The sequence below is a fragment of the Anabrus simplex genome, chromosome 3, assembly GCF_040414725.1.
Source record: "Anabrus simplex isolate iqAnaSimp1 chromosome 3, ASM4041472v1, whole genome shotgun sequence".
NCBI classification, from domain to species: domain Eukaryota; kingdom Metazoa; phylum Arthropoda; class Insecta; order Orthoptera; family Tettigoniidae; genus Anabrus; species Anabrus simplex.
The window spans coordinates 519,290,151-519,304,098 of NC_090267.1; the positions used below are offsets into that span (position 1 = coordinate 519,290,151).

The 13,948-nt window shown below is 38.2% G+C and overlaps 1 protein-coding gene across 1 annotated transcript in view; it reads left to right on the forward strand.

Moving 5' to 3' along the window:
* The window catches only part of LOC136866889 (receptor-type tyrosine-protein phosphatase H), an 819,913-nt gene that overhangs the window by 45,376 nt on the left and 760,589 nt on the right, over positions 1-13,948 (forward strand). The gene's annotated exons all lie outside the window — the stretch shown is intronic.

Genomic DNA, 13,948 nt, shown 5'->3' on the forward strand with positions numbered 1-13,948 from the left:
TAAATAAACAAAATTACATGATTTTAACGTAACAAACTATATACGAAAATTTCCTAACCTAAAAACTCGGGAGTCGTACATACGTACGGTTACAGTGACCACAAAATGACTAACACTCTGGTAACTTGGGTGGGAGAGTTTATGAGAAAGGAGTTTGAGTGGAATGTACTTGGCATATGAGGGAGGATTTTAGAAAGAGATTTGAGACTGTAGGGGTTTCAGAGGCAGGTTTAAAATACTGTTAAGTCAGTGGCACAAGAACTGAGGGAAATATTCATTTATGGAACAGCTTACTGAAGGACATCTTAAATCCTTTCCCAAACTGTGTGCATTTGCTCAAAGGAAGAATGAGGTCATGGCAGGAGATAATATTATAATTAGAGATCAGAAGTTGAGGAAAAATAATTTTGTCCTCGAGTGCCCAAAGATGAGGACAAGCATAATACATGTTTATTCTGGGTCAATGTAGGCCAGAAAATGGTGGGTTTTTTTGTTGGTTTTTTTTTTGCTTTTTTTGGTTTATTGGTTTTTTTCAGGCTTTTTTTTAAGGTCTTATCAGCAACTTCACCTTGTTTCGACTACATCTGTAGTGGCCATTCTCAATTTGAATCATCATTAACATTTCGCTAGTAAATACATGTATGAAAAGAGAGAACATGAAATGAAAGAGGTCTGTCGCAAGATAAGTGCTTCACGTGCTTTCTGTTGATGTGGAGAGAAGTTTCTTGATGTTTCGCAACGTATTGTCTGGAAACCAACGGTTCTTTACACCTAAGAACATGGAGATGGAGATGCAAAGCCAACTGAGCCAAGCTAACCGTCGTGTGGATAGGCCAAATGTGATTCCAAGTATACTGATGTCCATTGCAGGTTCACTGAATTCTTTCTAGGTGGAAAAAATATTTCATTCTAAATTCTGCAAGTACCTTATTTTTTAACAAACATAGAATTCTTTTTCAATTATGTTAATATAAAAATATATAAGGTATAAAAGAAGAAGTATTTCTGCACTGTATGTTGCATTTTTAAACATTATATTCCTTCATTAAAACTGAAATTATGAATCAATTTGGATCACATTTTTACATCCTTTTTGCCAGTTTTATGTCTTCAACTTCATCATCATCATCATCATCATCATCATCATCATCATCATCATCATCATCATCATCATCATCATCACTGTACAGTTCCAGTTTCCCGGGTACTGTTAATGAGCCTCTTCCTGTCCATATACAACTTGTCATGGAGAACATCATCTACTGTCCATCCTCTGGTAACTAGATCAACCTCAATCATGTCCATCCATCGAGTTTTAGGTCTTCCTGCAGGTCTTTTCCCCTCTACCTGTCTTTCCAAATTTATTCTGGCTGTTCTTGTAGGCTCCATCCTCGTCACATGCCCTTACCACCATAGTCTGGATGTGCCGATTCGGTCTAATAGGGAGGTCATTATTCCGGCTTCTTTCCTCACCTCCTCATTTATTAACTTGTCCATCTTGGTCTTCTGGCTGCTGGATCTAAGAAGTTTCATCTCTGATGCTTGCAGTGTTGATGAATCTCTTTGTGTGAGGGTGAACCATAGGTCAATATTGGTATGAAATAGCTGATTAACATCATCAGTTTGTCTGGTTTTGGAATCGTGTCATCCCATAAAAATGTTTTTACTTGTTGGTAGACTTCTGATCCCTTTTGCATTCTGTTTGTAATTTCCTCTCTGAACAAATTATCACTGGAGACTACACTTCCAAGGTAAGGAAAACTGTCTACACACACTAGCTGGTGGTCTCCTAGTTTTACACTTGCTGGATGCCCTTCTCTGTTGACTGCCATCGCCACTGTCTTGGTCTCGCTGATGTTGAGGTTATATTCCTCGAACTGGGATTTCCATATGTTGAGTTTGATCTGTACTCTTTTACCCCAAATCATGATATCATGAGCAAAGGCCATTGCATTCACTTCACCTAACTTTTCCTTGACGTTCTTCATTATATTGTCCATAACAGTGATGAACAGTAGTGGGACAGTGCACTTCCTTGCCGAACTCCACTCTTGGTCTGAAACCATGATGTTCGACCTTCCCCAATTTGTACACACCTAGTACAGTCTTTGTGCAACATCTGAATTTTTCTTATAGGTCTTCAACTTCCGAGCCCTAATTATGAGGAATATGGTATGTGCCAATATGTACGTACTTTTTATGCATTTCCTTATGACTTTGCCACCAGGGAAATTCCATTTGCAAAACAAATGTTCTGGTAAGATTCAGATAATAAATAATATTATGTTTTACAATTTCCTACTACTTCCAATTTTAGAAACTATTTCTAATCTAAAGGAGAAATCCCACAAACAAGTTCAAGATTTTAATGATACTCCAGGAAAGCTCAGAATGTTCCATTTGTCAAACTGAAGTTTTGTTGCCTGAGTTTCAGTGGGGAGAGAGATATTTCTTCAAAAGAAATGTTTTGAACTGTTCCGAAGGGCTGTGGGATGAGATATCCCACTTCATTGTAAAACATTCATTTGACCTCAATATCATTGACTGGAACAACTGAATCTGAAAACATTAGATAGCAGTTATAAGTGGCGCAGTCAAAATCGTTACCATTTGCTTTACGCCTCACCAACGCAGATAGATCTAATGCTGACGATAGGGTGGGAAGGAAGTGGCCGTGGCCTGAATATCAAGGTGTGAAAATGAGAAACAATGGAAAACTATCTTCTGGGCTGCCAACATTGGGTTTGAACCCAGTATCTCCTCAGTGCAAGCTGACAGCTTGCTTAATACAGTAAATGTTAAGTCCTTGAATATTCTAAAAACCTACACTAATAAGGTCTACCTGAAATATATACTTGAATATTACTTGTGGGTTGATCTCTTCTAATGTGGTCTTCTCTTTCTTCCTGAGTAGCCACATGTCCCATGTCTCTCCTTTCTGTAGACAGTTATCTTGGTCACGACATAACAGCAGATATGTTATTATTAGGGCTCGGATGTTTAAGAAAAGTCATATTTTTTTCTTTGTCTCTATTTTCTTGTCTGGATTCTGGTGCAAATTAGGTGATTATCATCACAATTAAGTGATTTTAATTTGTCATATAAATGCATATATTGGCTATTTTTTGCTGTAAGGTCATATTTTGAGCTATTGTAGTAGAAACGTCATATTTTGGTGGTTTGACGACAGCTGTAGGTGTGCGAAATCATCTTCAACTTACCGAATGCGAACTAGTGTTTACAAAACTGCTTCTCGGTATCATGCTGTTGATACAAGTCGAATAGTCGAATAACCAACCCACTGTACTCGGCAACCCGGTCTCCCAGGTAGAGACAGAAATAATCCGGAAAATCCCGTCCCAGCTAATTACTTCTGGTAATCGCTCACTTGTCTTAGAACCTCGACCTCCTTTCACTTACACAAGCGTTAGTTTACAGTAAATCGTATCCCAGCACACATTCCAGTATGCCTAAGGAAAAGTCTTCTACTAGTGTTAAGTTACGAAGCTTTGTTAAGGAATTTGGAGAAGAATATTTCTGTACAGACGGTTTAGTTCTATTTTGCAAGTTGTGTGAAGTGAAAGTCGTGGCTGAAAAACGTTTTAATGTGCAACAACATTGTAACACGGCGAAACACAGCAACAATGTCAAACGACAACATGTCGATAAGAAGAGGCATATTCGATAAGGCTGTTACATCTTCAGCGATGGACAGATGTTCAGATTTTTCAAAGGAACTTTGTGAGATGATGGTGTCTGCAAACATTCCTCTAAACAAGGTAAACAACACCCATTTCAAGAATTTTCTGGAGAAATACACTAAAAAATCTGTTCCTACAGAATCAACACTGCGAAAAAACTATTTAACGCGTTGCTATGAAGATACTCTAAATTGAATATGACACAGTGTAGCAGACAATAAGATTTGGATATCTATTGATGAGACGACGGACACTGCAGATAGTTATATAGGGAATATAATTATTGGAACACTCCGTGCTGATCGCTCTGGGGATATTTTCCTACTAACCTCAGAAATTTTAGAGAGAGCAAATCATTCAACGATTGTAATTCTTTTTGATAATGCACTAAAAATTTCGTGGAAGGATGAAATTAAGCGGGAAAACGTTCTTCTCTTTGTTACCGATGCTGCTCCGTACATGGTGAAAGCTGCTGAAGGCCTCAAGCTGTTTTATCCAAGAATGATTCGCGTCACTTGCCTTGCGCATGCTCTGCATAGGGTGGCAGAAGAAATTCGTGGACATTTTCCTGAAGTCGATAAATTAATATCTAACGTCAAAAATTCTTTTTGAAAGCACCACTGCGGGTTGTGAATTTCAAGGAGTTAGCTTTTCTGATGCCACTCCCTCCACAGCCAGTTCTTACTAGGTGGAGGACGTGGCTCGATGCTGCCACGTATTATCGCGTAAACTACTCCACTATCAAAAACAGTGTTAACGGCTTCAACAAAGATGATGCCTCTTCTATCAAGATTGCCCAGGAATTGTTTTCCAACAGTTTGTCAGATAGTTTGGCATATATTAAGTCGAACTTTGGAATTATATCGAGTGCAATTACTCGTTTATAATCTGCTGGCTTCAGAAATTCATGCAAGTATTGACATTGTTAGAAGTAGCCCGCCTGGTGGCCATGATCGTTAAGGCGCTGAAGTCTAAAAACGGTCTAACACCGAGGTTAGCCGGTTCGAGTCCCGTTGGTCGAAAAAATTTTCACCATCAGAATGTTGGCCGGCAGGGTAGGGGAGGTGGTGGTATACAATTTACAATCACTAGATTGCGTGCCAAAAGCCTGGATTAAATTCCAAACCTCTCCGCAGTGCTCATATGGAGTGAGGGCATAGGACGCTGTTGATGGTGATTCGTCCGTCGGATGGGGACGTTAAGCCTTGAGCAGACCCCTTGGTGCTATTCGACAGGAGTAGGCTATGTGCCGGCACCGGGTTTCACCCTCTCCCTACTATCATATATCACGTCATTCATTTCATCTCTCATTAACTCCTCTGATGAGGTTGACGTCAGGAAGGGCATCCGGTCATAAAAATAAACCGCCACGACAAATTCATCTCACCTCATACCCGACCCCGTAGGGAAACGGGACAAGGGTTGGACAAACAACATTGACATTGTTAGAAGTGTTGAACTTTTAGTACAACAATCACATGGAATAGTTGGTGACAGTGTAAAATGGAAACTTCAAAATGTGCTTAATCAAAATGATGGTTTTCACTGTGTATGCAAGATAAATGATGTTCTTAGAGGAGAAGGTACCAGTACACTTCAAGATGAGTGCATACTCGACAGCAGTGATTTAACATTATTTAAATATGCACCAATAATGTCTTGTGATGTGGAAAGGAGCTTTTCCTCTTACAAGAATATGTTAAGTTATAATCGGAGGTCTTTTGCGCCTGATGCTTTGAAGTTGAATCTTGTCATACACTTCAATTCCACCTGCAGGGAAGAATGAAAAAGGTATGTGAGTTTGCACTGTAGGCTCTGATGCCCTACCATAATGTACTGAAAGACATCTATTTAATTCGTTTCTTGGTGCTCAGTTTAAACTTTAATGCACTTGAATAATGTTAATAAAATCTGGGCTTAAGCGTTCCAAAATATATTTTTTAAATAGATTGATTTCCAGTTTTCTCATACTTCAAACCACCAATGCAGGGTGCAAACATAGAGTTTTACAATGTTGTGTGATCTGATAATCTTAGTGAACTTAGTTCACAAAAGTTTGATAAGTGAATCAAGGGTAATAGACTGTGAATAACTGCTGGACATGTATATTCAGAAAACTAATATTAAAGTAAGAATAAAGAATTTAGTTGACAAATATGTATCAGAGGAGTTACCGTTCCGATTTATAATTTATTTTAAAATGCCCATATTTTGATTAGTCATTTTCGGGTCATATTTTGTCATTTTTATGTCATATTTTGTCACTTTTGAGGTCATATTTCCTAATTTTTGAGGTCATATTTGGTTGCTTATTTGGGCTATTTTTAGGTCTTAAACATCTGAGCCTTAGTTATTATACTTTATTATTTTCATGTCTGTATTGATAAATCTGCAAACTTGTCAAATATGGTAATGAGGTATTACATTTAGTGCTAGCAGGACTGTCCTGAAGCCAAAATGAGTTAAATTGGTGTTCTTTACCCTTCAAAATTCAAAAACCCAATGCCAGCATAAACATTACACAAGATATGAAGTTTTCCATTAGTAACATACCTTTCAAATGCAGTTTAATCATGAAGAAGATATAGAACTTCAATACAAAAATGTAACAAAACTTATAAGGGATCTATAGATGTGACAATCAAATTTTGTTTATTTTAACCTGTTATCAATGTTGTTTACTATGTTTTTAATTACATTCTTAGATCAAGTGATGTTGTATATGTTGTTTAATATTATATTCTCAAGCACCTTATTTTTAAATGTAAAGACAGTGTACTTGAAATGAGTAGTATTATTAGGTGGAATTATCCCCATTATATAATTGAACAACAGATGTAGGGACTTAAGTGTACCAGGTGGTTCCTCAAAACCCTCCTACTTTCCTGTCCTCCATATTTCACTACCTAAGTTTCCTGCACCTTTTCAATACCCTGTCAGACCGTATGCTATAAATCTCTGTTCAATGGACCACAACATATAACAGATCATTCACAACCACCATCACAACCTGGTGCAATGAACTCCTCAGTGACATTAAGATCGCTAAACAAAATTCAAAGCCAGTTGTCACTACAGTCTTATAATCACTTCCATTGTAGTGGGATGCATGAATGAGAGTGAAAAATGGTCAGCTTTCACCGTTCATTGGTAGTAATTATACCAAATTCTAACACGAGAAGGCACTCTTCTTTAAAAATGTGGATAGATAGATGGACTGAGTTATTATCGAATGAGGTTTCACCTCAGAATGACTTCGAAAGAAGAAGAAGAAGAAGAAGAAGAAGAAGAAGAAGAAGAAGGAGAAGAAGAAGAAGAAGAAGAAGAAGAATAATTCTGTGCCACTGTGGTGATGTGCTCCATGAAAATGTTGGGTCCTGCCCCAAGTAAGAACTACAGTCCAACACATTTTAATGCTTGGGTTCGGTGACTCCCTTGTGTACAGGGGTTCACCCAAAGAGCCAGTGTATAACATGGACTGCTCTTAAGGAACAGTGAGTTATTATGCAGCAATGAATTCTGTACCTATTATCCTCATCACAACCACCACCACAACCATCACCACCACCACCGCTACCAGTACAAGCAGTATCAAATGGCAGGAAGGCTCCACCTATTCAATACCATTAGACTGTACAGTATATTGTCTTTTAAAACTGGGACTAGTTTCTTTATTATTATTATTGGTTATATGTGTGCTTATGTCTTCCAATTACAGCATGGCTGAAGATGACCCAATATACATGGGGTCAAAACTAGTCTCAGTTTTATAAGACAATATACTGTACATTCTAATGGTATTGAATAGGTGGACCCTTCATACCAATTGTCAATACGCCATCATAACTTATGAAGTACCAGCAGTAGTAACATAGTCCTGACAAACATCACACAAGCTCATCTCTCTGCAACTACATGTTCTTCTGAAGATCTATGACCACCTGTATCACGCCAACTACTCATTCCTCCTCTGTCAATACACAGAGACTCCAGCCGAGTACAATATAAACATATTCATCCTCAACAGGCCCCAGAAAATGAACCTCCTTTAAGGAGGTTAGCAGCCGACACTTCTCCAACAGGTTTCAATTGCGAATCACCAGCAGCTAGTGGAATTACTGCAGCAGCAGGCTCCAACCTAGCATCACAGCCAATGAACGCAGCAGTAATCAACACTGCTTCAGCCACCGAATTTCCTCCTCTGTTAAAAGCACCCCATCTCATAAGTAATATTCGATCCATCCAAGAATGCCCTCAAGGAACCCATAGCTTCCTCCTCCGGAACCCAGCCCCCAAATTCCGATCTTCTCAGACTATCTACCGTAACTTTCATCATTTCAGTATGAAACAAGAGGGGATTGGCAACATTCGACCAACCTCAAATGGTTACATTATCAAGGTCAATGGTGAGGAGGTAGCCCACAAGTCGGTCAACTCCATAGGAGCCTCTCAACTAGGTTCATCCACCCCTTTTCAACAGCTTTCACAACCCTGCATGAAGACTCCTCCCTCACCCCCCGAGGCACACTCTCTTAAGCTGTGATCAGGGGAGTCAACCCGTACCTCACCGATGATGTCATTCTTTATGAATTATATGCGGAGAACATCCCCGCACGGAAGGTATTCCAAATAAGAAATGCATCCGGGCTGACCTTCATGGTCCACGCTTTGCTTCCAACCCCCTCTGACGTTGATCACCTATTGAAATATGGAGTTTCAATATTCAAACAGCACTACAGAGTCAAACCATCTAAGGCCCCTCCACCCCCAACCAATTTTCTGTGAGCGGTGTCTATTGTACAATCAACGCAGCACCACTCAGTGCTGGGAATATCAACTGGTCTGTGGGCACTGTACCCAAGCACACCACACCAACCAGTGTCCCAACACCCAGGTCCCACCCCTCTGTAAAACCCGCAGCCAAGACCATCCTACATACTCCCGCCTATGCAAATCCCGAACCCTTCCCCCTGAAAACCGTCCAGTCTAGTAGCCCCCGTCCGAATAATTGACCCACCCCACCAGCCTCCTCCCAATTCGCCTCACCATTCATCGAAGACATGGTTTGCTTTTTCACCCTTTCACTCTTCAACTTCTTTCCATACCACCGTGCGCTTGTACTCACCCACCTGCAGCAGCAGCCAACCAAGCCCTCAACCTTCATTTCCAGACAACCCACTTTGGTTTAAATACACATTTTCAATTCCACTGCCTCGAAACCCTTGTATGATGGATAGCACATCCAATAGAAGAAGATCCTCCCTCCCAATCTCTATTGTTTTTCTTAACATCCAATCCTTCTCCTCCAAGCACCCCCACCTTCATACCCTTCTTCAACAACACTCTGCCGAAACCATCCTATTTAACGAAACTATGCTCCACCGCAACCAGCTCGCTCACTTATCTGGTTTCACATTCCATAGATCAGACCGCCCAGATGGTGTCGGTCATGGGGTGCAGCCATAGCCACCCGCCCATCTCTCCTGATTTGCATCCACATCCCACCATATACCTATTCATTTCCAGAATTCATTATTCCAACCATTTATTATAGATCTTGAATATTACACCTTGCAACAATTTATATCTGATCCCGAACACCACTACCCACTACATTCCTTAACTAACTTCAGACAACATTCTGCATTTTCTTGTTCTAGCAGACCTTAATCTCCATGGCAGATCAAACACCCAACTACACAACTTTGACACATTTCTTCATAGCATAGATGCTTCATTTATTCTACTCCCAGGACCATCCCGCCCTTCCTCACAAATCACACCTGTCCATACATCCCTCATAAACCTTCTAAAAGTTTCATTCATCCCCAGCATAGGTAGCGATCACCTCCCAGTCTTAATGGCTCCTGTTCTAATCCCCCTCCTCCACGACCCATCATCAATTTCTCCAAAGCCAATTGGTTCAGGATACTGAGATCACATCTCCAAATCCCTGTCACAACCACCTCCTGCTCCCACTGATGCTGATTCCGTATAAACCATAGCTCAGTTCATTCATACCACAATAACCACTGCTTCCACATTACACACGTATATGGATAAGAAAGAAATTCCACCTTATCAATACTGTTTATTGTAAATATAGACTTACTTCAGTGTACCAGTTTCGACCCTATTTGGTCATCATCAGCTGACAAACATAGTATTACGTCTATTGGCATTAGTTTGTGTTGCTTATCTAAAAAGATGTCATCATCCATTAGCATATCCAGATATCTAATAGATAAATAGATAGATATGATTTATTTTAACTGGCAAAGTTAGGGACACGTGTCCCTGTCTTACACTTAACCAGTGAAATACATAATTAACATAAAAATATATAACATACTGAATAAATGAAAAAAAGAGACTGAAACAAATTACTACGGTACTATGCTATCCTGCTGTACATAAAAATAACTATTATAATACACAATATAAATTAACATTTTGCTTCGTACGAAGAAATTAACATACAACAAAGAACGAATTATAATTTCAATAATAATAATAATAATAATAATAATAATAATAATAATAATAATAATAATAATAATAATAATAATAATAATAATAATAATAATATAGATAAACCTACTAATATTTACAATTAATTTGTCCAATTCCAGAAGTATATCACATTGACGAATGTTCAGTTTTCATGTGTTTACTGTGGGTGAAAAACATTGCCAAATGGGGATAGGGATAAGGATAACTATGCAGGAAACCACAGCTGAGTACTTTCTAACACTATTGATGAATAATAATAATAATAATAATAATAATAATAATAATAATAATAATAATAATAATAATAATAATAATGATGATGATAAGAAGAGGAAGAAGGACCATGGGGAGAATAATAATAATAATAATAATAATAATAATAATAATAATAATAATAATAATAATAATAATAATAATAATAATAATAATAATAATAATAATAATAATAATAATAATAATAATAATAATAATAATAATAATAATAATAACCACCATGAGAAGAAGAAGAAGAAGAAGAAGAAGAAGAAGAAGAAGAAGAAGAAGAAGAAGAAGAAGAAGAAGAAGAAGAAGAAGAAGAAGAAGAAGAAGAAGAAGAAGAAGAAGAAGAAGAAGACGGTCACACTACGAGCTCGTTTCATAGAGATATTTTGAACACATACTTTTGAATCTTCCGTGGTTTGATATCCCTCTGACCTCCTGCGGAAGGAAGTTCCATTCACGGCTGGCCACAACAGTGAAGGAATTGTTGTAGGTTGAGGATTTATGCTTAGGAATAGCGAGCAATGTCGAGCTCAGCGCTCTGGTGTTTTTAACATGGTGTTCAGAAAGACTATGAAATCATTCATACAGGTAAGATGGGGATTGTAAGGTAAGGATTCGGTGCAATGAAGTCAGGGTATGCAGCTTGCGTCTGTCTTCAAGGCATAGCCATCCGAGGTCGACGTAAGACTGGGTAACATGATCTGAAAATTTCAGATTACATATAAATCTTACACAGGCATTCTGTGCACGTTGTAGTTTGTCTCGAAGCTCGGTTTTCACATCTTTGTAAAGTACGTCACAATAATAGAATATTGGAAGAACGAGGGTTTCAACTAGTTTCTTCTTTAAGCTGAACGGAAAAGTAAATTTGAAATTGTTTAATGTGTGCAACGTAGCAAAAACTCGTCTACTCACAGATATTATCTGATCCGTCCACGAGAGATGCTGGTCAATGGTTACTCCGAGATTTTTTACGCTCTTGCAAAAGGGCAACACTTGATTTTGAAGTTGTACGTCGGGGATGGACATGCGGAATAGGGATATGGGTTGGATATTATCGTCATTTCATTTGTGAATCCGTAAAAGTAAAATTGTTTTGAGATTTAAAATTGTAGTAAAAACTTAACCTAAGCTTAAAACTAAATGTACATACACATCAAAAGACACTATAAACGTGTATATAAAACCCTTGGTGAATTTAAATGTTCATGTCTTGCGTATTCTTTCTTCGGACTTCCTAGAGTCTTGTGCGTATATGTTTATGTTGATTTTGAGCTCGTAAACAGTGGTGTAGGTTCTTGGAAATGTTCTATTTGACTGAAAGATGTCTTCTTGCGAGCTTGTAATGAAAACACAAATCATTAAGTGGTCCAATATTGTGGACAAAGTCCATATGTGGCTCAGCTATAGAGTTGTTCTTAAAGGTTTTGAAGCAGATGATGAAGTCTTTGTTGTATGGATCTTTGGTGGTAACTTCTTCCTTGTCTATATTTGTGTTCCGGTGCTATGGTTATTGCTGTTGTTGTGGTTGGGTGACATTCTGTTTGAGAGCTCGTTGCATACTGCTGCACGTTCACAAAGTGTTTTATATGTTCTTACAAGAACTGAAAGAAAAAAAGAGCAGATATTGGGATGGATTTCTACGGAAAAGTCGCCACGATCAACCGTCAATGGACACGCACAAAATATGACTTACAGCATACAGTTATGAGGTTTGCAATACATGGGTTTCATCATAAAGTATGCCAGACCTTGAATTATCATGAACCAGGCCCGGATTGCGTGTGTAGACTCTGTGACCAACACTGTGAGAAGTATCATGCTTTACAGTGCAAGCGTAGTCAACAAACGATCACCCAGCTTGCTAATGAATAGTGGACATTACAATTAAAAGTGCAAACAAACTTGGTGACAATAAGTGGAAAGATATTTTATTTATTTCTTATATGGCCATTGGCTGCAATAAAATTTTTATTATAAAGGGAAGTAAAAAGGTTTTGTATGGTTTGCTGAAGAATAGTTTACGAAATAGGGAAGATACAAAATTTGTAAAACTGAAACAGGGCAGATATTGATGCAAAGAGATGATGTACTAAAAAGATAGCAAGAATACTTCTCAGAATTGCAAAGTATTAAATACAGTGAACTGGTAGATGAGAAGGAGCAAGAAGAAGCAATGGGGAAAGAAGACGAACAAGGAAAGGAGATATCGATGTTAGAAATAGAGGAAGCCATACAAAAGATGAAGAGCAGTAAAGCAGCAGGAGTGGATAAAGTAACTACGGAAATGATAAAAGAAGCAGGATCAATAGGGCTACAGTGGCTGTATAGATTATTTAGAATAATCTGGAGGAAGAAAGAGATCCCGATATTTAAAAAAGGTGATAAAAAGGAATGTAATAACTACAGAGGGATCACACTTATTGCCCATGTAGCTAAGATATTTGAGAGAGTATTGGAAGGAAAACTGAGGAGGAAGCTAGAAGGAGAAATGGAAGAAGAACATTATGGTTTTAGGAAACATAGATCAACGTTTGACCTGATCTTTACATTAAGACATACGATGGAGAAAATATGGGAGTTTGGAAAAGACATAGTGATGATATTTATTGACATTGAGAAAGCTTATGACAGTGTGCCCAGACAGTTGGTATGGGACACATTAAGGAAAAAACAAGTTAACAGAGTTTAAGTACAAATGATAAAAGCTATGTACAAAAATTGTGTTAGTAGTGTGAAGACTAGTGTAGGAAAAACAAAAATGGTTTAAAGTTGAAACTGGTGTCCGCCATAGTCATGGATGAAATTCATAAGAACATTAAACAGAGATTGGGAAGACAGGCAACAAAAGCCATGTTGTTTGCAGATGATATAGTGATATGGGGTGAGGATGAAACAGAAGTGCAAAAACAAGTAGATGTATGGAATCAAGAGGTAGAAAAATTTGTGATGAAAGTAAGCACAGAGAAAAGTAAAACAGTAACAATGACAAGGCGAAAGAAGGATGGAAGGAAGGAAGGAAGGAAGGAAGGAAGGAAGGAAGGAAGGAAGGAAGGAAGGAAGGAAGGAAGAGGAAAGATAAAACTGAATGGTAAAATTCTGGAAGTGGTTAAAAGTTTCAAGTACTTTGGAAGTGTTATCACAGAAGATGGAAAGATAACCAAGGAAATTGGGAAAAGAATACAACAAGCAAACAGCTTCCACCAGAGTGAAGGGGTATTTTGTGGAACCAAGATGTCCAAAAGAAATGTAAGAAAGTATTATATTCAACCTATTATGAACCCATACTAACCTATGCAGCTGGATGGTGGACTACAACAAAATGAGATGGGAGTAGAATACATGCAGCAGAGATGAAATTCCTATGAGGTGTCAAGGGCAAGACCAGAAAGGATAGAATTAGAAATGAAGGGATAAGGAAAAGGACAGGAATCTTGAAACTTCAAGACAGGATAGAAACAACAAAGCTAAAG